Source organism: Triturus cristatus, chromosome 6, assembly GCF_964204655.1.
Source record: "Triturus cristatus chromosome 6, aTriCri1.1, whole genome shotgun sequence".
In the NCBI taxonomy this organism is placed as follows: domain Eukaryota; kingdom Metazoa; phylum Chordata; class Amphibia; order Caudata; family Salamandridae; genus Triturus; species Triturus cristatus.
Window position 1 is genome coordinate 479,037,020 of NC_140589.1, and position 22,570 is coordinate 479,059,589.

Genomic DNA, 22,570 nt, shown 5'->3' on the forward strand with positions numbered 1-22,570 from the left:
TGCACTGAGCTACAGGTACATAAGCTCCAGAGGTTGCCTGCAACTGTCCAGCTGACCTGCTGCCGGGACCGGCAACTGGACTTGCCTGAGCCCTGCTGGCATTTTCTGGAGTGAGTTCCTGACCCCTAAGTTGCTTCCCTCAGGTCCTGGACCCTTGGTGTGGCTCAGTTGAGCTCCCCTTGAGCTTTTTGGCACTTCATGAATGGTTGAAGAGTGAAGAGTTCAGTCCATGGTGGAGGAGGCAGCGAGGAGCATGGAGAGCATCAGGGATGGTCATCGCCGTAGCACAAAGAGCAGGCCTGGCTTTGCGGATGGTCATCGCTGTAGTGCAAAGATTCAGTTGGGCATCGCAGATGGTTGTTGCTGAAGCTTCCCATTGGCAGTCACCGTGGCAGTCGTTGCTGTAATGGGAAGTGCATATCCCTCATTGACAATCCTCAACAATGGTCACTGTAGCACCGGCGCTTTGTTTTGGCGATCGTCGTGGGCACCAGAGTCTGAGCACAAATGGGCCCGTTCATGGTCACAAAGAACTCAAAAATTCAGGATTTCACCTTTCTTCACAGGAGGAGCTCAACCAATGCCAGCCAAGCGTCTAGGACCAGGGAAGGCACTTCTTGTGGATCAGGAACTCACTCCAGTAGGGCTCTGGCAGGTCCCTTTGAAGGCCCAGGCAGGTCCAGTGCAGCAGGTCAGCTAGGCAGTTGCAGGGAGGCCTCCGGATCTTGTTGTGTCTCTTAGATTAGACAGGAGTTTAGCCAACTGGCCTTTAGAGTCACTCATTTTAGCCTCAGATGAAAGGAGCACATCCAGACTTCCATCTCAGACAGCAAGGCCGTCCTTAAGCTGCAGGGATGTCCACTTGTAGCAGCAGGGAAGTCTATGGGGGGTGAAGCAGTCCTTCAGTAATATCCACAGATCTGGGATTGTACTGAAGAGCCGGTCTTGAAGTCCACTATTTATACTTGGTGCCAGCCTTCAGAGTGGGGGATTCCCTATACTACCCACACATCTGGATCGGAAAAGTTCTTCCTTTCCCCTGTCAATCTTCCAAGATGTCTTGGGTGACAGAAAACTAGTGCAGGTTCATTTATGTGTGATGGAGGTAAGCCCTTTGAAGTGTCAACGAGGCAAGGTTCCGCTTCTTCCTCAACTATCCTGGCAGAATGGCCCATCCTGCCCACATTTTGTATTACTGTCTGGAAGGGAATACACAAACCGCAACAGAAGAGCCATTCAAAGTATGTGACACAGGATAATGGCAGAAGGCACAAATAGTCAGGACAAGAAAATGACAACTTTCCAAAAGTGGCATTTTCAGACTTGTGACTTAAAATACGACTTCACCATTGAAGAGGATTAAAGAGCGTTTTGAATTACAATTAATTTGGGTATAAACACCATATCTCTATCTGCTCGCAATCAGAAGTTATCACTCACTAAATGCAATAGGGTAACCAAGGGGAGAAATAGGCCATACAACAGTGAAAAGCAACTTCAGGGTTTTTTCCCTGCCAAGACATGTAAAACGTAAGTACACATTTCCTACTTTTTAAATAAAATGCGTCCTGCCCTATGAGCCTTTAGAGCCTACCTTAGAGCTGACTTATATACAACTATTAGCATTTAATGTACAGACCCTGGGCACGTTTAGTACCATTTACCAAGGACTTACAAGTACATTTAATGTGAATATTAGGTGTAAGCCAATTTTACCATGTTTGAAGATGCATGCACGTTTGCACTGGTTAGGAATAGTAAAGTGCAAAGAGTCCTAATGCCAACAAAAATGAATTCAGCAACACAGGTTCAGTAAATGCAAAAAATCCGGTGGAATACCATTCCAAGAATGTCAGGTCTAATGGTATAGATTTGTTTAAGCCCAAGAAAAAAGGAAAAAATTCAAACATCATCTGGCTCCTTGCTGAGGCACATATATACATGTCTGGGCCTGGGGTCATCCAGAACCAAGCGAAACATACCAAAGCAAGACATCCCTGAGCAATTGACACCTGTGGCGTCATCTGTGGTTTCTTTGCATCCATGTCACCACTTTATGGTTGAAAATATTTCTTCACAGATCTGTGACAGAAAGTTACCGAAATTGAAGGAAGAGCAAAAAGCCCACCTCTCGGTATTCCTACTCTTCTAGCAATAAAAACAGGCCCTCGCAAATGTGGGTTCTATCTTAACTGAGAGGACTAGGCCAAATCTGTGAGGAACACACTTTGTGATGAGGCCTTGGCAGAAATATAATGTGCTCTAGGGAGACTTAAGGGAATTAACATGTTTTTGAAAGAGTTGCTAAGAATCTATCAAAAGTCACCTTCAGTTAGTTATGGTATGTTTCTAAAATATTTCGTAGGTGAACCCTGTGACAAAAAGCAGACAGCCTAACCCAACATTTTGCTTGCAGTTGCTTTCTAAATTTCTAAAATGCATAGTGCCCACTTATTTACATGTGAGATCTGTTAATTCATAAAATACTCATATGTATGTTACCTTCATTCTCTGCAGACCCAGAGGACCAAAGTTAAGCCCTGACACGGATATGTTGTAACTTAATGGAGACTGGAGGGAATGAACATGTTTTAGAAACATAGAATGCTAAAAATCTGACAAACAACGTGTTCAGTGTGTTCTACTTATCAGTCAGTGAAGACAACGTAGATCTGACTTGTACCAATAGTATACATAGACCATACACAATTTGAAAATATATTGTTTTTATACTTTCCATAAAATCCTGCATTAGATATCTGTCATAAAGTGAGCAATGCATATAAACAGGGATTCTGTCACAATGTCACGATCTGTACTAATATCACATAATTGACTGTGCAGACTACATTCCATAGGCAGCCCACATATATTTTGGAATTGCAAGACTACGGACATTCCAAGCAACATTGTATTTGTTATTTACATATAGAATTTACATTTCACCGTTTTAGAAAATAAACAAATTATTGAACAAATGAGTTGTAAAAAAAAATCTAAATATCTCAATATTTCCATTATATCTTGAGACTGCAATGATAAATGGCTGCAGGATTTTCACATTGCCCTGAACATGCGAAAAAACCCAAAGCTCTGACATACAGATGTACAAACAACCCGGCAGTAAAATGGTTAGGGGTAAGACATACTCCTGTAGATTAAAACAGAGCATGCATCTTTAGATGTAATCATTGTTTCATGTTGTGTGTACAAAGGAGACTTCAAATCCTTTTGTTAAAGAGACTCTAGTTCCAACCAAGATGGCATGTATCTTGAGGCAGGATATTCTTTTGAAAAGAAAAAAAAGTATTGCTTCTCTCCCCATGGAAGACTTCTTCCATGGAGGGGATGCATTATAATGATTTAGCTGTTTCTACTGTTCTTCTTAAAAAGTTATATATTGAGAGGGTTTTGAAATATCAAAATAAATATTGATACCCCACACACATGTGACTGATTCACATGAATATGAATATGTATATAAATAAAATAGACATCAAATCTGTGCATAGTGAGCAGAAACTGTCTGCAATACATATGCATGTGTTTATTGCCCTCAAACAATGATGTGATTTGTTAACACGAGTATGGATAAAAATGATACATATTTACTACGTTTTCTAAAATACACACGTAATGAGTTTTAACATTATAGTCCTATTAGTACAATGACGTTTTGATGTTTTAAACTTGAGTAAAAGTTGAGAGATTTATAAAACTTTGTTTTGCTCATGCTGTGAAAACTAATCATGCAGTGGCATTCTCAAATTTGTAATTTGCATATTGGACGACTGATAACAATTTCAAGGCAATCAACTAAAATGTATTGCAAATTATGTTTTCTTCACAGCATGCCAGACTCTTAAAATGAGATTTAGCGATAGAAAATAAGATTTAAATTTGGTTTTAGCCACATTATCTGTTTGAACTTTGTTAGAGTACATAACAGTTGAGAAATTGACTTATGAAAAGTTGTTAATTTCAAAGAAGAGGCACAGATTTGTTTCCCTTAATACATTCTCACACTGGTAGGTCACACTAGATAGATGAGAAAAAGCATGTATTTTTCAGTAACTTTTATTAACATTGCTGTTAATATTCAGTTGAATCATACAGTAATGGGCCTGTGTGACTAAGTGGTATGACAGTTTTACACAGCTATTAAACAGTGTATGGTATGGTACTGCAAAGCTATAGTATCCTGATAAAAGACAACCATTACATATTCTCTATTCCTCCCACCTTATCTCACTCAGTTTCCTCCTATCCCACCTCACTTGTATACTTCTCTTGTTCTCTATTGATCTTTTTCTCTTTTTCTTTAATACCTTAATTTTAGCGCTGTTCCATTTCTCAAATACTGGATCTAACCAGTATGAAGTAGCAGCTTACCCCCTTGACCCTGAATGCCACCAGGTGGCTGGGTGCCGTTGTAGGATCCAGTCACCAAAATCAGGGGCATTGAAGGCTTTCATTTTGTGTGGTGGGTCATTCATCTCCATGGGAGTGCAGTACATGAATACAACTCTCTTTGGGGGTGGGGTTCATTAACAGACCCTACATCACCTCAGATCCTCTCCTAAAGCTGCCCCTATAAAGAAACTAGGGGGCATGTCCATAAAGGCAGAGCAGTGAGACTTGTTCTTTGGTCTCTCCGTCCCTGAACACGGCCCAGACCGCCTAAACACTGTACTTGCCCGGTTGAGACGATCAAAAGTGGCCCCTACTGAAACAGGAGCACTGGGGGACTCTGTGAATGCCAGGGTGGATGCAGATGGCTGCAGGCGCTGTGCGCAAGTTGATGTGGGAGGAGGACCAGAGCAGAGGTGCTGCTGCTTCGAGGAGAAACAGATGGTGAGCAGCTGGGCCCAGCGCCACTGACGGAACTGCAATTTGAATTTGCTGTGCAACCGCCCCCGCAACAGGGCATTGGGCGTGGTGGTTGCAGGAACGGAACTGACATGAGAGAAGACAGCTGTGAATGTCGGCTGGAGGCCAGGCGTTGTAGGTGACCCCGGGACCAAGGGTGCATCTGGGGCACCATGCAGGATTAGCGCTTCCAATGATTGATGCTGGAAGCACATGGAGATTAATTGACCAACGATAGAGCCCCCATTATTTTGGAGAGGGAGTCGACAGGCAGGCACTGGGCCTCCCTAGATTCCCCAAAGCGGGCCTGGTGGAGTCAGGGCCCAGCCGTGTCTACCGGTAGTTGGAGTGTATTTGGTGGCTCATTGTTGACACCTAACCGCTGCTGTCTGGATCTGAGAAAGCCTACCTGAGCAGGCCTAGCCAGGAGCAGCTCAGTGTCTATGGCAGTGGGGACTTCCGTTTCCAAGGTGAGGGACATGCCCTTGCTACAACACATACCTATAGATAAGCATCTGCTCCTGTGATTGGGACAGTGGTTGCACGACTTGGCACTGTTTGACTCCTGCTGCTGGGAGGTTTGCCCGAGAGGACCCGGCTAGGAGCGGACAAGAGGAAGATAGCATTGGGTCTCCATGAGGAGAAGCAGATGGTGAGCAGCTGGGCCACGCTCCACTGACGGCACTGCGATTTGAATTAGCTGCGCGACCACCTCTGCAACAGAGCATTGGGCAGGGCGGTCACAGGAGCAGAACTGATCTGAGAGAAGACAGCTGTGGATGTCGGCTGGAGGCCAGGCATCATAGGAGACCTCTGCCCCAAGGGTGCATCAGGGGCCCCAAGCAGGAGTAGCGCTTCCTATGATCGATGCTGGAAGCACATGGAGATTGATTTACCAACGCTAGAGCCCCCATTCTTTTGTAGAGGGAGTTGACAGGCAGGCACTGTCCCTCCCTGGATTCTCCACTGCGGGCCTTGTGGAGTCAGGGCCCAACTAAGTGGACCGGTAGTTGCAGTGTATTGGGGGGCTCATTGTTAACACCTGACCACTGCTGTCCGGATCTGAGAAAGCCTACCTGAGCAGTCCAGAGGAGAGTGGCACAGGGTCTACGGCTGTGGGGACTTCCGTTTCCAAGGTGAGCGGCATGCCTTGGGTATGACACATACCTATAGATAAGCATCTGCTCCTGTGCTTCGGACAGTGGTTGCACGAGTTGGCACTGTTTGACTCCTGCTGCTGGGAGGTGTGCCCGCTAGTACCCAGCTAGGAGCGGACAAGAGGAAGATGGCATTGGGTCTGAAGCAGTAAGAGTGTTTACCTACAAGGAGAGCATTCTTCCTTGGACATAGAACAAATCCCACATCGGTCATTGCCAACGTGTAAATGCTGTGGCGTCCCTGGGCAACTAGGATCTAGCCAGCACTTCACTGTGTTTTTTACACAAAGACCTTGTGGGGGATGATGGCCTATGAGGTGCCTGCTGGTATCCACCATCTGGAGTGTACACCACCTGTAGGGCCAATATCCTGTTTGGCCCAGCTCTAATGCAGCTACACTGAGTCCTCAAGACACCTGTGATACCCTTTGTGTCATACTGGCAGAAATGGTGTGACAACCCTTTGGGACAAATCCGGACATCTATCATTGCTGGCACCCAGAACATCAATACACTCACCTGCAAATTCTTCTGATATTAGTTTGGAGCAAAACTTATTTATTGGAGATCAACCATCTTGGAGGACAACAGCTTCACCCTTCTGGTGCCATTATCACTCCTACAAACCTACTGCTCTATTCCTGGTGGCCAGGGAGTGTCTGACCCTCTGTCTTTGTATATCCTGCACCATGGCTACATCTTCCCTGGTCATGACCTCATCCTTGGCAAAGAAAGACCTCACTGTAAAAGACATGATGCTTAAACATACCGGAACGCCAGCCACCGGAAGTCCATCGACCCCAAAACCGGGAGGTACCCAAGACTGTGATGATCCAGAAGGACCAGTGACCCGTGCTTTTCTTGAAGCTTTTTTCCCATCCCTGTGAGAGGACCTACATGCAGATACTCAGGATCTATCCAGTGATCTCAGAGAGGTCTACAGGGATGTGTACGTCATAGGGAAGCGGGTCTCTGCAATAGAAGACCACAAACAGCCTGAGGGAGCAACAGATAGACCTACATGCCCACACTGAGGCCTTAGAGCAGTGGATCCCAAAATGTGCGCCGCGGCACCCCGGTGCTCCACCAAAACCAGCCAGGGGCGCCACAGTCACATTTGTTGAGAAGAATCCATTAGGTCCTAATGGATTCTACTGTGCTAAGAAGGCTCTGACAGCGCTGTGGGCATACTTTGTTAAACAGTGAAGTCATGCAGTTTAGTTCTTTACATCTAGCATAATATTTGTGATTAAGAACAAAACAAATGTATCTTTTTTCTCAATGGTGCTAATGTTATTTTATATTATTAATAATTTTTAAAGGAACTCCAATTCAGAAAATTCAGATGTTATTCACTACTTAAATGAGTGCACTTTAAAATGCACACCTGTTCGAGAAAAAAACAAGAGTGCATTACTTTTTGTAACCAACTTTCCAGTGTTTTTTCTCTGAGAGAGAATTGAACTCCAGAGTGACGAATTTTGCCCCTGGTGCGATTATGTTTAAATTAATGCAAGTTCCCTTGCGGCCACAAGTGGGAGCAGTGAGTCTTTGAGTGGCCAAAGAAAAAGAACTGAAATTTCAGGTTATCTAACATCACACATTAGCAAGACATATAGTCCAGTATTCTTGCCTTTTGGGATTCATAGTCATGTATTGATAATGATAAATCAGTCCTACAAGTACCAAACAGCAAATTAAAAACAGAAATGTGTACGCTTCAATTTGTGGTTTTATGAAGAAGACACTTGGACATGCTCTAGGGAGTATTTCTCACTGGGCATCAAAACACTAAAATTAATGTGTCTTTGTGCAATGTAACTGAAGCTCATGTAAAGCGCTCCAATACCTTTGGGTCGATTTGCGCTATATAAAACTGACCAAAAAAAGTTACAGCCCATGCACATTTTAATATTGACTGCCATTCTAAGGTTGATTAAATTGGTTCCACTGTGTAGTAGTAAGTAAACCATTAATAATGAGTGCCAAAAATCAATGCCTTTAATAATTATGTGATAGATAAATGGTTGAGTGTATATTTGTTTACATACATACACTGATGGTAAGCCCCCAGCACCTGTTCACAGATAGGACACAACTTGGACAAAATAAATGTTGCCTTGTCAATGCTGTGAGGAATTTCTGGCTGGGGGCTGTAGAGGGAAGGAGAGCATCCAATCCACCTGCAAGGTTACATCTCCACACAGGAAGCACTCCTAAATGTAGTTGCTCTGCATGTGTCCGAATATTGGCATTCAGCTCTTGGACACAGCCAGGATGATTTACCCCTGCTGGCCTGAAACTTGGCTTTGGAACAAAAATTATAGCTGGAACCAGAATCCTCACATTTCCCACTGGAGGACTGTTCACTAAGGATCAAGAGCGAAGCCATCACCACTTTCACTTTATTATTTAAAAATAGTTTTAAAAATTCCATCTGCAGACCCCAGTGCTGAAGAGTATGGTTTCTGACTTAACCAATTAAAGTTTTTTATTAAACAACTGTTATATTTTTATTTTGTTACATCTATGATTATAATACCTTCATCGGCTTCTTCCCAATTATTTTCAAGGAGAAAAATGGAGGTACTCCCGAGGCAGGGTTTAAATCCCCCCCCTTACTTCCTCCTACTCGCTAAAAAAAAAAGAAACATAAAGGGGAGCCGTAGCCAATGGCCAATAGGCCAAGGGAGCCGTGGGTCAGAAAAGTTTGGGAACCACTGCCTTAGAGAATAGGTTGAGGCACACTAATATCCGCATCAGGAGAGTGCCAACAAATTCAGGAGGATCAGACCTACCCATTTTTGTTAAAGAACTATGCCTCCATACTCTAGAGGCCCCACAAGACATTAAGATTAAATTTGACTGAGCACATAGAGTGGGCTCACCGAGACCAGAGACTGCTCCCCCAGCTGACATTTGGTTTGCATCTATGATTTTCAACTAAAAGAAAGAATCCTATGCAAAGCTCGTAATTTGTCATCAGGGTATTTTAGAGGGCATAGTGTTATATCAAAATCTAGCTGCTATAACCCTACAGAAACATCGGGATTTCCAGTCTGTGACCTTGCACTTGTGCTCCTAAGGAATTTTGTATTCCTGGGGTCATCTGTCCCGGAACTTCTTTCACATGGACAATATATTACACCAGCTGCAGTCACTCATGTAGACCCGCCAGATGCTTGGCCTTGATTAGCCAGAATCAGAAGTTCAACAAGCTAGCTCTGGCAAGCAGAATTCCCACAGATGCCTTTAGTGGCAGCAAGAGGTTTCACCACCTGGTGGAGTAAAACCAGATCATGTGACTACTGCACTGGAACTAAAAGCAGTACTCAATTAATTGACCCAAAACCCAGATAACTTGGATACTACATGGAGCTCATAGGCATACATTGATATCTTCACTGCAGAAGTGTCGAGCGGAGGGACAGGCGGGAAGATCAGAGAACTTGAGCCACATTTGAAGCCCTATTTCTTTTCTCCAAATAGACTGCAGGTTTCCTCGCAGTATTAGACTAAATTTGATGGTTTGTTATACTTGCTCCTTTATGTTATGGGGAAAAGTACTCAATCATTGGGATATCATGTTAATGCCTTATTATTTTTCCTGAAGAGGCATCAAGTTATTCCAGAGGGCTCCTTAAGGGACATATGCAAAACTCAGACTAAAGAAGAGACATGCTTCATGTCTACCTCTGATGCCCCGTGATACGTTACAGGTCCTTACTTTGAATGTAAAGGGCTTTAAAAGTCCTGTCAAATGCCGAGCCATCTTATCATACTTGGAGCAGTCGTGAGCAGATATATATCTCCTTTAAGAGATGCGCTTAGTCGGCAGAGATTGTCACAGACTTCGATCCAGCACCTTCCCATAGCAATTTTTCTCTTTTGCTTCCTAGGGGTAGAAATTATTATTTCTATTGTCTTCTGAGGTAGAGTGGGTGTCAAGGTAGCTGAAATAGAAGGCAGACTACTTGTTTATACAGTGACTGTCAGAGATAGCTCTCTCATTATAGGTTCTATATATGCCCCGAACGATGACCAAGATGACTTAATCTGCAAGGCAATTAAAGAGGTGATATCCACTAACGACCGGCTGGTATTGTTGGGGGGAGATCTTAGCCTGGTCTTTGATAACAAGTTAGATAGATCAGCACAAACTTATGATAGGACTGGGGCTCTCACAAAAAAGGGTAAAGAATGGATACAGGGGTTGGGGCTACAGGACATCTGGTGAAAGCAACACCCTCACACACAAGACTATACCTTTTACTCACATGCCCATAAAATGTACACCCATCTGGATTACTATCTAGGACCCAAAGATATCCAAGCCCTATGTATGACCTCAGAGATAGAGCCACACTCCCTCTTGGATCACCATGCAGTGTCCCTCACTCATGCAATTCTCCCAGCTATCCAGCACACACGAGCATGACAACTGTGGGAAAGACTTTTATACAGACCCAAAGTGGTGACCCAATTAAGTAAGGCCCTAGCTCAATTTCTGGAATTTAATGACACTCCTGATGTTACCACCACAACACTACGAGATGTCCTGAAAGCTGTGCTTAGAGGGGAACTAACCACTATCTTAGCCGCAGACAAAATATTCCATAAAGATAGGAGAAAACACCTCTTTCAAAGGATAAGAAAACTGGAATGCATCCACCAATGCACAGGGGCTCCGAGAGGCTAGCAACAATTAGAAGCAGCTTGTACTCAATTGGGGGGCCTTGATATAGATAAGGCTGAACATGCGGTCCTGCGCCTATGTCATTCATTCTATAAAGATGTGGACAAATGCGGTTGACTCTTAGCTAACAGGCTGCGTATGCAAAGGCAAGCGGTGAGTGTACAGTTTTAGCATGGCCCTGATGGATCTAAGGTAAATGAGGACAATATCATACTCTCGTCTTATCGGGTCTTTTCCAGGGATTTGTATACTGGTCAAACTCTTGACTGGAAGCATCCATCTCATACCCCAAGGTGCAAATACCACATGCCTCCCCCCAAAACAGGAAGAATCTCTGGAGTGCCCAATTCATAAAGAAGTCATAGTTTCCAATTCCGGTCAGAAACCCCTAAAATCACCCAGTCTAGAAGTATTTATAGCCCTTTTTTACAAGACCTTCTGTCAAGTACTTGCCCCAAGTACTCGTTGACTTTTTAATTCCATCTCGGGCCCCGGATCATTGCCTTCTTCTACGTTGGAGGTGGTCATTGTCCTGACCCCCAAGCCAGAGAAGGATAAACGCCATTGCAGCTCATATTGTCTGAAATCACTTCTTAATGTTGACGTCAAACTTATTACTAGCATCATAGTGGCTGGCTTGGGGTCTCTTATTATAGTCTAATTGACCGGGATCAGGTGGGATGTATTCCTAACAGGCAATGCAGTGATAACACGGGGTATTATCCATTTGATAGATAAGGCCAAACGCTCTTCTGAGGAAATGGTATTGTTAACAATAGACGTTGAGAAGGCCTTTGATTGCGTTCACTGGCCTTACCTAGAGAAGACGCTTTCCAATTTTGATTTTGGAGACTGGTTTATGGCCTGGTCCTGAGTAACTACAGTCGTCCTCAAGCAACATCAGGTTTAATGGGTATGCATCAGACCCATTCCCTATAGTTAGAGGTAAACGCAGTGGTGCCCATTGTTGCCACCCCTGTTTGCCCTTTACATGGAACTGATTGCCCAATGGGTGCAAGATAACCCAGATATTACAGGGGTTATGTTTGGGGGTTAATAGCATACTATTCGTTTATCTGCAGATGATGTTCTGGACTGGTGACCTTGGATACCCATACTAGAGACCTTTAGTTAGGCAGCAGGGTTTCGCGTTAACATCAGTAAATTTCAAGCTCTTAATTTATAAGCAGCCCGAAAACAGTAGCGACTAGCATGGCAATACCCAATACAATGGGCCCTCAATCCATTCCGTACCTGGGGATCCAATTAGCAACTACAATACAAAAGACAACAGCTCTCAAATATGGATCTCTGCTTCATCTTTTAAAGGGAGACCTGGCTCAGTGGCATATTTATAAACTGTCCCGGTTTGAAAGCGTTGCTGCCCTTAAGATGACTATTCTATCTAAGATATTGTTTTTATCTCAGACAATGCCAGTGATACCCCTGAGGGTTTTACAGGCCTTTCATAATGAATTGATTCAATTTGTGTGCACTGATGCCCACCCTCATATGAGGAGGGAAAAAGCCTATCAGTCTGTTTCCAGGGGTGGCCTAGGTGTTCCCAATCTACAACAATATTATAGGGCAACATAGCTAAGATATCTGGTGGAATGGAATAAAGGGGAATGCGAAAAGCATTGGCTATTTCAGGATAGAGCACTAGCAGGTAGGCCTTTATGGAAAATCCCTTTCTTAAGGAAAGCTCAATTCCCAAAAGCCTTTATGTACCCCCAATCACTAGAGCTACACTGGAAGCCTGGGACCAGGTGAGTCAGAGTAAATGCCTTATATCGTATCCATCCCGTTGACACCTATTTTGGGCAACTCCGACTTCCCTCCAGGTGAAAATTACGTGGCTTTCATCCCATGGCAGTGTGCAAAATGTCGCTCAGTGGGTCACCTATTTGATGAAGATGGGATATTATAGTTTGACCAGCTGCACAAAGATTATCTGCTCCTGGAAACTGGGTGGATGTACTACCTACAGGTGCAACTGGGTATTTCATCCCCCTGCCCTAGAGGCTCAGAGAGTTCTCAATCCCGATGAGAAATGGCTAGTAACTACAACTTCTGATAAACAACTAATTTCTGATCACTCTGTTGCACTCCCCTAAACTGCGGGGGTCGAAAAGATGAGCAATTGAATCAAGGAGGCCCTTGACATCGAAGGAGTGGGGGAAGTGTAGTACAGAGCGTGACACACGGCTTGCAACGCTGCTAGTATAGAAACTGCATTGAAGATAACTACATATTCGTTTTTAACACCAGTGTACCTCCATAGATGGAATTTGGAAACAAAGCCCAGATAGTTGCATAGAGGAAGGAAGATAGGATTGACACTAGGATTTTCCTTCCAAAACATATTAGCTCACTAGGCGACAGTACGTATCCCAACATATCAGGGGCAGCTTCACAGACTATGGCACATTCTAGGGATGGAAAAGATTACCCTCTCCCTTACTTCACAGACTGCTTCATATGGGAAACTATGGAGCCTGTTCATAGCACTACTCTCTTCTGAATTTACAGAGGTAATGTGTCCTGAATACTTACGCTTACTACGGCTAATTGATGTCACCCCCTCGATGACGCAAGGCGACTCTAACTAACCATCGATTTTTCACAGGCCATGACATCATAGCTGTTGCAATTCACTGCATGAGTAATGGCGGTTGGACTTCAATAAAAGAGATTTGAACCATATAAAGTTATGTTATGTTGTTATGTTATAGGGTAATTCTTAAGCGCACGGCTACTCCACAGAGTATCCCGGCACTAGCCTGACCCCAAAACAGAGAAGCAAACCTGAATAACAGCCACACTATTTCTGAAAAAGCCAGGTCTTTAAGCCTCTACGAAACTTGAGAAGGTCACGTTCTTGCCGCAAGATAAGAGGGAGGCTATTCCATAATCTGGCTGCGACCACCTGAAAAGAGCGGCCGCCCTTGTGAGAACGGTGGAATTTGGGCACAATTGTAAGTTGTTGGGATGATGAACGCAGTGTTCTGGAGGGTTTATAGGGTTGGATTTTATTTCTAATATAAGGGGCTCCAATCCTATTCAAAGCCTTAAAAGTTAACACCAGGGATTTAAAACAGACCCTCTGTCTTACTGGAAGCCAATACAAAGTGCTCAGATGAGGGGGCATATGGGCTCTAGGTCCCACTGCAAGAACTGCCCTTGCAGCTGCATTTTGAACCAACTGCAGACGATTTAATAGGTAGTTCGGGAGGCCCAGATACAGCACATTAACGTAGTCCAGCCTGGACATGATCAGAGCCTGGACCACAGTTTTCCTGTTCACAATCGGGAGAAGGGGGAGAAAATTTCTCATCGTTTTTAGTAATCCAAAACATGTACCTGCCGTTGATTGAACCTGGGTCTTCATGGCCATATCAGAATCAAGTTTTACTCCTAAATTTTTCACAGTGAGGGCAGGCTTCTCCGGAGGGGAATGATTCTTAGGCCACCATTTGCGCCATTCATTGTCCGGACCCAAACTGTTTGTTGGCGATTTTCTAGGAAGGAAGTGAACCATCTAAGCACCGTGCCCCCTATGCCGCTCTCCCTCAATCTATGAAGGAGCCGGTCATGGGGCACGGTATCAAAAGCCGCTGATAAATCCAATAGTATCAGCACCACCTTTCCTCCAGTATCTAGGGTGTTCTTGATCGTCTCTACAATTTCTAGTAGGGCAGTTTCCGTACTATAGTTTGCTCTAAAACCCGATTGACTCGGATGAAGTATCTGATTTCCTTCAATAAAATCTGTCGTAATTGTATTCACATATTTCTCCACCACCTTGGAGAAAAACGGTAGGAGAGATATGGGCCGATAGTTACTAACTACCAGTGGATCTGCTGATGGTTTTTTTAAAAGAGGGAGAATTTTCCCATGCTTCCATATTGTGGGCAGCCTACCTTCGGACAAAGAAAGATTGAGTATTCTGTTAACTGCAGGATTTGTTGCTTCAGCAATTGATGCCAGTATTTTTGCCGGGCACGGATCAGATGGCGATCCGGATTTTAGGGCTCTCATAATCTTAAGGGAGGTCGCCTTGGGCATAGTCACGAACTCCGTTAGAGTGTTCACACAAGAAAGATTTATGACAGAGGGACTATGCAGACTGCTAGTCACATTCTGACAAGGACTCCCAAAAGAGTCTTGAATTTTTTGAATTTTTTAATAAAAGTATTGTGCAATTTCATTTGTCCAAGTGTCCGTAGGAGAAAAGGGGCTTTTTGAGGCTAAAGGAACAGTAAAGTCCTTGACGATCTTAAACAATTCCTTCGCACGGTTGTCTGCTTGTTCAATTTTCCTGGCCAAGAACTGTTTCTTTTCATCACGGACCTTTGCATAATGTACTTTCAAAGCTGTTTTATATGTTAGTTTCTCAGCAGGGTCAAAGTTCTTTCTCCAGCGCCGTTCTAAATTCTTACAGGCACTTTTGTTTTTCCTAAGGGACTCATAAAACCATGGTGCCGAATTTCGGCCTTGTTTGACTACTCGTTTTGCAAGGCGTGTACATCTTGCTCCAGATTATTACTGACTACTAGGGGATGTTGACTAAACATATGAGTTGTGGCTTCAGGTGTCATTTGGTTAAAAGATCTAAAAGTTTCTGGCCGAGATTTATAATGAATCTCAGACTTGATTGGCGTCTTATTAATTATGAAATTAACCAGAAAATGGTCCGACCAAACAATAGGCACAGGAACAATTGCTTCCAATTCTGTTGTTGAAAAGATCTGATCTAAAATATGACCTTTTTCATGTGTAGGGAATGTTACATAAGGAGCCAACTTGAAAATGTTAAATAGTTCATAGAGTTTAGTTGTGTCTAAGTCTGTTGTTTGGTCGAAATGGATATTAAAATCCCCTAATATCAAACATTGTCCAAATTTGCAGATGATAATTGTAATGGCAAGGCCTACCGATTCCAAGAACCTTCCGGCCGGCCCAGGGGGGCGGTAGATCAGGACTCCAGCAAGAGATTGGTGGGGTGTAACTGTTAGGCAAAAGCACAAACCCTCCGCTTCATCAGGTTCTGTCATTGATATCTGTTGACAGACCAGAGGATGTTTGTAAATGATCGCAACCCCCCCTCCTCTGCCCCCCACTCTGTCCTTCCTGAGTACCCTATAGTCTGGTGGGAAAGCACCGGCGATGGTAGGGTTGGACCCTTCGTTTAACCATGTTTCAGTAAGAAACATTACATCCGGCTGAGTCTCTGAGAGGAGGTCATAAAGCTGAAGTTCATGCTTCTTCCTAGACCTTGTGTTTAAAAGAATAGCTTTCAGCTTTCCTCTCATTGTTCTGGCCTCAGTCTGCTCCCCTACGAACTCCTTTCTACCTTGATAACCACTGTCATTGGACTGAGATGTGAAATTTCGATTACGTCTTCTGCACACCACTAACCTGGTATCAACCGATAGAGAGTGGCGGGGACATTGGAATACGTCACTATCCAGCCTCAATAGTTGAATCCTGCTTTAAACTAATGTACGGTGGCAGTTTTCAGAGTTACCTCGATGTAGGTCGGCATCTCGGCTTGCGCTGGTCGCTTACGGGTCACGGACGGGCGCAGACGGGCTCGCGCAGCGTCCCTCGTTATGCGTTCCAGCTTTGGAAACAGTAGACCGCACCCCGCTCCAAAATGGCGACCAAGGGTGTCGAGTCTAAGCACAAAACAGTTTGCACCTGTTCCCTTCTCTTCCCACTTTCAATTTCCAACCCCCGGCACAGGTAACAACGATATTCCTATAAATTCACAGTTCTAGAGTCAGTATTTATATTTATATAAAGGAAATAAATGTGTACACAATTCATCTGGCATATACAGAGTATGTCCACCCAAAATATCTTTGACATTGCACATTTACTGATATGAAGCTAACACGTTTGATAAAAGGATTCATTGATTTCCTTATGGTGTATTTCAAATGTGTATTCTTTGCAACAGCAGGTGCTAATTCAGAATTACATCAGTGCTCTTGAAAACATTTTTGCACTAGAGTTGCACATTCTGTAATGTATCTTTTTCTGCTTTTCAGTACAAGGTGGGGGCTAGATATCTAACTCCTATTGGCAGGTGGAGTTATTATCAAATACAATGCCAAAGGAATGCATATACATAAACTGGGTCAGTACTTTGTAGGTTTTACTGACAGGTTTAAAGTGAGTGATGATATGTCCAGAAATTTAGTGTCAAACAGTGTATTATGTGCATATTGAAACAGTACTGTTGGAAATTGGGTTACTGGTTGAGGGGAGGGTGTGAAACACTTCTCCAGCAGCAACCCCAATTCTTGTCAGGGTGAAAACACAAGCAACCCCAAATTAACCTGTACTTAACCCTCTGGTAGCTTGGCACAATAGTAGTCAGGCATTACTTAGAAGCAATATGCAAAGTATTTAAGCATCGCTTCAAACTGTAATAAAGTAAAAACAGATTAAAAATCGCATACAATTTAGAGAAGTAGAGTGAATTTTAATAAATTATTTGAGACCAAAAACCTCAAAAATCTAATCAGTAAGACCAGAGATTTGAAAATTGTAAGATTTAAGTAAATATAGTGCCTCCAAGCACAATGCGTTAACTGTGGTCTAGTTCCGTGGACTGGGACAAAGTCACAAGTTCAGGTTGAACATGATGGAGGGCGAGCCAGATACAGGAGCTAAGTTTGGCCCACTGTACAAAGTAACCTAAATTCTGGTTGCAAAATGTTGCAATATACCGTGTTGAGGATGCGTAATGCTGCAGTGGTTGCAATGAAGCTGTGGCACTGAGATGTGGAGTCCTGCAGATGAGGATGCCGACAATGAAAGGGCTTGTGATGCAAAGGTCCTGCATTTAAGGATGCATCAAGCCGCAGCTGTTCCAATGTGGCTGTGAGGAGATGCGTCGTGCTGCTTCGTTTCTGCTCCATGGACCACAGCTGTGCTGACAAATCACATTCAGACCTACTTCCAAGGGTCCAGGATTTGAGTGGCAGAACTTGGGGGAGGGGAGGTACGACTCCCAGAAGACAAAGTCCTGGTGCTGGGTTCAAAGTGGTGGTCATGGGTTCAAGATACAGGTCCATTAGTTTTTACATAGGGAGCAGGGCAACAGAGTAACCGTTCATCTTGCAGAGCAGCACCAAAGTTTGTTTGAGTCTTCACAGGTCCAGAGGTGTACTTGATAGTTTGTTTCTGAGTGTTCAATATTTATATTTAGTTCCAATTTAAAGTAGTAGAAGGCTCTGGAGGTTTCCATGCTAGAGGTGCTTGGAATTGCCTGCCTCTCTACCCTGGCCAAAGCTTGTCTGGGGGTACAAAAGACTGGTGTTGAATATTTTGCAGTGTGCTCAGCCAGAGACTTTCTGATGTGCAAATATGGCAGGTGATAGCTACGCCACCTCATCAATACACAAAGACTAACTGCCAGCTACACCAAGCCATGTGACCCCAGATACAAGTTGCAGGCAACAAATGGTTAGGACAAGAAAATGCCAACTTCTTAAAAGTGGTACTTTCAGAATTGTGACTTAAAATCCAACTTTCCAATTAAGAGGGTTTTAAATCAGAATTAGACACCAAACTCCACAGTCTTACTTGCTTCCAACTGAAAGTTAGCACTAAATGTAATAAGGTAATCCAATGTTATCCTATAGGAGAGGTAGGCCTTGCAGTAGTGAAAAACAAATTTAAGAGATTTTCACTACCAGGACATGTACAACTTAAAATTACCTGTCCAACTTTTTTAATATACTGCACCCTAACCTCTTGGCTGTTCAGGGACTAACCTAGGTTTGACTTATATGCATTAAAGAGAAAGGTCTCAGCCTGGGAAAATGTTAATTTTGCAAACACAAGTTTGCCAGGCTGAAATGACAGTTTAAACTGTACATACAGGCTGCAATGGCAGGCCTGAAACATGTTTAAAGTGCTACCTAAATGAGTGGCACGATAAGTGCTGCAGGCCCAATAGTAGAATGTGTTACAGGCCCTGGGTACTTGTAGTAGAACTTTAATAGAGACTTACAAGTAAATCAAATGAGCCACTTGGGTGAAAGTCAATTTCAAATTGGAGAGAGCACAATCACTGATTGGCAGTGGTGAAGTTTGCAGATTCCTAAAAGCCAACAAAAAAGAGCTAAAATAACAGGACGAAGAAATGAAAATGTTTGGGGATGACCACACAAAAAGGACGAAGTCCAACATGACCTCCCTCTTGCCAAAAGCCAGGGTAGACTAATTAATAACTTGATGGGCTTTCTTGCTTAGGCGATAGAACATGTACAAAGGCCCTGCTGTGCAGAAGCACTTGACAGTTCTACGCCCTTCTGAACGTATTTGGATCCCTCTGTCTGCACTCTCCTTAGTCACAGGATGGACCTCTGGGGAATCCCTCTCCATATCTGGGGACTCTTTCTGTGAAGCACATAACCCTAATTTTCTCACCGATGCATCCCAGTAGGCAGAAAGTACCACCATGGCCAAAATAGTGATGTGTCCCATTTTGCACCTTAGATCAGACATTTGTCTCTAACAAAGGAAAACTCGGTCCATAAGGACAGCAACCAACAGGGGCCACTAACAGCTGCTAGTGTCATGAGCCAGACCTGAGGCCATCTAGGGTTCTTTGAACTCTGAGGTTTCTCAGAGTGGGAGGCAAAAGCCCTGGTTTTAGGCACCCTTCTTCCACTCTACTTCCCACCAGTTCTGGGGAGGCATCATGTGTCTGACTCTTAAGGTTGAATGATGGATGGGGGTGTCCACACTCACACTGCCCCTCCATCTGGGGTTTTATACCCTCCTCTTGGAAATGGTACTTACAGAAACCTGAACTGTCAGGGCACCCTGGGCGGCCACTCCTCTCAGCTCTCCTGACACTGGGAGCAACTCATTTCCCAGAAAGCAGTCGATCGGCATCAGGGGCCCACTACATTCCTCGGGGTCACCGCCCCAACCTACCCATATGATACCAGGGCCATGGACCAGAAAATGTCATGTCCCTGAGGTTCTGTAGCGATCCGAACCCGTGAATTCGGTATCGTAGTACTGACACGATTTTGGTACCAATGAACCGCAAATGATCCATTATAGGCATGACAGTGTTTTCGCCGCACAACTAGCATGAATTCACTGAAGAGTAGGGCATTCTGTTGTAAAGCCATGGCATCCATTTTAGTTACGGCATCCATCTTGTTTCTTGCCCTCACATAGTCAATGAACGGACGATGACCCCGGCAGAGTCACCTTGTTAAGGACACGTAAGCTCGAGCCCGAGAAAGGCTGACGCTGCATGACTAGGCAGAATCAAGCTGCCTCCCTTGCCTGAGGCCAGTCCCGCCATACTGGTTCTTGTGTCCGTTGTCCTGACTGAAAGGCCGAAGACGATTGCCCTGCCCGTTTATGATCCATAAACACCTCCTATCCTACATTTCAATCTTTTGCACCTGGCTCTGCTCCTTTCCTTCTGGGCTTTTACAATGGGGAGGTTACGATTTTTATGATGGGGAGGATCGGGCGAAGAATGGAGAACTGTCGAGGGAACCTGATCGAATACCGAAAACCTACAACTAATCATTGTTTGATATTTATTTATTGTCTGTTTGGGATACCGGGCTGGGCATGAAAAATATTTGTGTAATGTTGAAATATTTGTGTAATGTTGCCCCGAGATATTTTTCTTGTATTTAAGGCGCTACCCACTTGATACGAATTGAACAGTCTCGTAGATTCTGCCTCTGTGTGGTTCCTGTGATTTCTGTGTCCCTGCAGTAAATAAACCTTGGTCTTTGACGCCGCCATCGAGAAGCCCGTGTCTCTGTTTATTTGTGCACCGAGACAGGTGGAACTCAGGGGTCTTCGGGTGTTGTTTCCCTGACACCTATGGACTCTTAAAAGTCCAGAACCTCAAATTGGCGCCCAACGTTGGGCGACGTCATCCGGTACCGGTCCAAAGCCTGAAGAATTCGAGAAGTTTCGTGTGAAGATTCCGGAGGGAGGTACCCCGCTTCATCGATCCCTGCATGTCGTAAAAGTGGCCCGACGATCTCTTCCACGAGGGTTCCCGTTTCCAGACGGCTACAGAGGACCGCTGCCTTGACTGTCGCCCTGTCTTGGACCCGAGGTGCAGACCTTAGTACGGCGAGACGTAGACGGGTTCTCCTTGGTGACGTCTTCCACATTTCAGTTAAGTATTAATTGGGTAGTGCTCAGTCTGGTCATTTGGATACGTTTGTTTATGGATTTGTAGATTATCATTGGTTGCTCTTGTTAGGATAATCTTTGTATCTGGTATTGGTTCGTTTTTGGTAGGCCTAAGTTCTCTGCGCATTTTGGTTGGAATTTGTCTTTATAATCATGATTAAGAGTAAAAATTGTTTCTTGTCCTTATTACGTTGCAACGGGGATTCCCGGTTGGAGGATTCGTGTTCGGTTCCTCCGATTGGAACTCCTGCATATGAGCTCTATTGTAAACATGGTGTGGGTCCTATTACGTACAATGAAGTATGGGTCCGTTATACTAAGAAAGATGGTGTCCTTAGTTGGCCACCGCATGGTAGTTTTGAAAGTGAAATTCTAGATAATTTAGAAATGAAATTGTTCAAGAAAAAAGCCCGGCCGGCAATGTTTGATTCTTTTCGCGTATGGCGCAAAGAAGCCAAACAGAGAGAAATTAGGAAAACAAAGAAAGAGCAGAAAGAGAAAGGGTTGACCTTAATGGAGTCTGCTAGGCAGCTGCATGTCAACGAGACCGAAAAAGCAATAGAAATAGCGAACAGAAGACATAATCTGGCGATCGATAAATGCTACCCTGTCTTGCCATCTTGTCCTGCTAAGCCGATAGAGGACCCCGAAAAGGATCCCCTGTTGTCTTATCTGTTAAGTTCACCTCCACCTTATGCACAGGGTATTACAGCACCACAGTTACTACCTGTTGTACAGCCAGCTGCTGGTCAGCATGGAATAGGTGCTCCACTTCCTTTGAATCCAGCTCCTGTCTTTCCCGTGATCAATGATCCTACGGCACCCCCTCTCCCTGGGTTGCCTGTTCCGCCTATCGTTTCACAAACTGCTTTACCTACTACTCCCACCCTTACTATTTCACCTGCTTCAACTGTCCTGTCCCCGAGCCCTAACATTTTGACTCTGTTCGTCGGAAGATAACCGACTCTGTGACTAATATCCTAACTCCTCTCTCCAGGTCTTTACTTGGGACCCCCGTTTCTGACTCTATACAGAGACGTAGCCAGTTTCCTGGTCCCGAGGAACGAGACACGTTAGATTCGACAGCTCTTAGATGGATGTCGAAAGCTGCGAAGTATGATGCACGAAGAGTGTTAGACACATTTATGCAATGGAATGAACCGACTCAACGTTATGTTTTTGACGTGATGTGTTCTCTCGTGCGTGAAGAATGGGAAGATGATGACTTAGATACAGTTCCCTCTGATTTAATAAATATTCAGCAGAAATTCGCCGCAGGAATGGTGATAGGTTCAGAAGTAGGAAGAGCGATAGAATTGATTTTAGCTTATAGGGACGAGTCCCCTTTAAGGGCGACAAGAGACCCTGATGGTACACCGATAACTAGAAAAAGACGAGGTCAGTATCCGATGAGGGAAGTTCCGCCCATATGGCGTGATGCAGTTCAAGCTGATGCGGCCCTTGGTATTGCAGCTGCCCCAGCGCAATTCCAAAGAGTATGGATACATATCCCTTGGAAGCGAGCTGAAGTATTAACAGTGAAGCAAGCATTGCCAGATCCTCGTAAAAATCCTGCTGGTTATTATAAAGAGTTAACGCAAACAGTCCAAGCGTGTATCATGAATTTGGCAGACATTGAAATGCT